The 2,837-nt window shown below is 38.2% G+C and overlaps 1 pseudogene; it reads left to right on the top strand.

Annotated features, from left to right (window-relative positions):
- The first annotated feature begins 509 nt into the window (after positions 1–509).
- On the top strand, positions 510–1,744 carry LOC9648505 (annotated as a pseudogene).
- Positions 1,745–2,837: the final 1,093 nt, after the last annotated feature.

Below are 2,837 nucleotides of genomic sequence, written 5' to 3'. Positions count from 1 at the left end.
AGCTTCCTAGAAATGCTTTTGCAAATGATTATTACAACAACGACAAGGATTACTCAATTGTCATGCAAGAAATCATGAATAGTGAAGCAAGGTCTCTAGATATTCGAGTTGGAGATCCTCACCTATACCAATAATGAAGTTATGCAAAATGCAAGCTGTTTTTATGGCAACTGTTAGCTGAGTGATGGTCTCAACTTCAACTAGCTTCCTAAACATCCTCCAATGACCTTTAAGCAATCTGAAACTTTTCTCACATACCATCCTCAAAAACAACAAGTAAAAGTTAAATGCTTCTCTCAATTCAATTCCATTTGCACTTGGAAATGGTATAACCAACCACAGAAGCTTGTAGTATCCTAAGTCTTTGATGATGTACTATTGGCCTTTTGAGACTGCTGGTCCATTAAGAATCCCACCTGATTGAGCTTTTCTGTAGAATGAACTCTTCCTCAAAACAGTTATGTTATTGCAACTCCAACATAGGAGAAATAGACATTGAGCCTGAGCCAATGACTAATCAACCACAAGGCTGGTGACCGGAGCCTCATGTTGCTGCTACAGAGCTTAGAAACATTCTCACTACTTATGTAGTAGACTTAAACAAATCCACTTCGAAGCTCACAAATTTGTTTATTTTAGTGTGCTCTGTTTACACACAAACTCGAGTTTTATTTTTCAGGGTTTTGACTAGCCTGCACAGCTTCATGCTGCTCGAGGCGCTGCATGGCGAGCTGCACAGTCACCTTGCAGTGCTCAAGAACGAGCTCGTCGATCTCATCAACAGGGATTACAACGATTTCGTGCGCCTCAGCACGCAGCTCGTGGATGTGGACGGTGCTGTGCTCCGGATGCTCACACCATTGCAAGAGCTGCAAGGTAAGCTCGTCACCATGCGCGATGGTGTCAACTCCTAGCTTGCTTGCAGATCGAGAAGCTCTTGCTGGAGCTCAAGGAAAATAGAATTTCCAATAGAAATCTAGTGAGTGGCAGTGAAGGATCTCTGGATCCAGTCGACAACAGTGGTGACGACCTGAGGAGTTGATTGTTGGAGCGAATTGCGAGTGAGATGAATTGTCTAAAGTTCTATGTTGCCCACGTCCAGGTGAAGTTCTATTTTTCAGAAAAGGTGACACTTATCTTTCTTGTCACCGTTTATCAAAACCATAGAAAAGAGGATCCAGAATGCCAATGCCTCCCTGAGAGAAAACTTGGAGAAGTGTATTAAAACGAGGCTGGAAAGGCGTGACGAGAAAGGCTGGAAAGGCGTGTCTACGTGCTTATGTGGCTATTGACGACACTGCTGGAGCTGAAGAGGCTTTTCATATCACAATTGTGTGTCTCCAGGATTTTTCCTGGGAATTCTTCCAAAGACTTGGTGGGTGGAGGAGCTGCAGACAAGCCAGAGGAAGACTATAAACAGGTTGAGGTGCATATTGCTCAAGATTGTAAATTCATGTTGGATATCGTAGCATCTGGTAAGCTTTCCAAATGCCTTTTTCTTTTTTCACTCGTTTTCTTATGGTCTTGTTTCTTTTCAGAAAACTCTGGACTTAATGTGTTCAATTTTCTTGGAAACTCCATTCTTAAAGAAGTGCGCTCAGTGATAGTGGCAGGCAAGCCTGACACACTTTGACCTGGGAAACCAGCAGAGTTTTTGGCAAATTACAATTCAAGCCTGAAGTTTCTATCAGAAGTATCACCACTTTATGGAAATTATTTTCTAATTTCTATTGTGGGTGCTTAAATCTGTGAGCTATTTCCGGGTTCCTTATTGTATCACGGAGATCGGTTTGGGTGAGATCTTGATTCACCTGTAACAAACATAAAAAAACTTCTCATCACATCAAGAAAAAAGACAAAAAAGAGCAGAATAAACCTTCTCATAGAACTTCGCAGCATCGAGATGAGGGTGCTCGGGCATCAACCCTCTCAAAAGGTGATAGTATGAAAATGATCTACAACAAGTTTTGATATGTTGTGGAGTTTGTAGAGGTGAATCATGGCTCTCGACCTTTATTGGATAGTCAGGTGGATATAGTGACTTCGTTAGATGCTTCCTATGTTATGATGCATCAGTAAGCTCATGAGAATGAAATGCTTGATCAATCGGTCCCAACACAAATGAAAGTGGCATACAAAAAATAGATTCCTCAATAGATCCTAGATTAGAACACAAAAGTAGTCTTATGCAGTTATCATTTGATAAACTAGTATAAAATAGAGTATAGGAACCACTAAGATCATAAAAGGTTAAAGTTATAGGATTAACCAATCAACAAAATTTAATAGTAAGTTTATTGTCAAGAAAACTCAATAAGAAAGTTTAACTATGAAAGATTGTAGATAGCACATCAAACAACTTAAGAAAGATAGCTCAAAGAACATAAAATATTATTGACTGACAAGCAAAATGCTCATAAATATATCACTTAAAAAAATAACATTTAAATCTATTAAAACTAACTGTAGTAACAATCAACAAAATATAATGAATATTGCAAATTAAACAAATACTCATTCATGCCAACCATTATACCAGCCAATCCGAATAGATCTCAGTTAACTATACTAAGGAACTCAAGTTTGTTAAACAAGTGTAAACAACATTCAACTTATATCTCAAACCTAAGAAATTAATCTAGAGCAAACTACAAAAAACATATGGTAATGAGAAAAGCCAAAAGCCATCAAAGAGAATAACTAATTATCATGAAACATCATCAATCATTCCATCAATAAAGAGATGCATAATCATCATCAAAGAAAGAATCCACTAGGCATAATAGAGAGGGTGTCTTAGTAGACATGATAAACTATTATTTAGCAAATATTAAAAG

The sequence above is a fragment of the Selaginella moellendorffii genome, unplaced genomic scaffold, assembly GCF_000143415.4.
Source record: "Selaginella moellendorffii unplaced genomic scaffold, v1.0 SELMOscaffold_247, whole genome shotgun sequence".
In the NCBI taxonomy this organism is placed as follows: Eukaryota; Viridiplantae; Streptophyta; class Lycopodiopsida; order Selaginellales; family Selaginellaceae; genus Selaginella; species Selaginella moellendorffii.
Note: the sequence above shows the minus strand (reverse complement) of the source record. Positions and strands in the feature narration are given on the sequence as shown.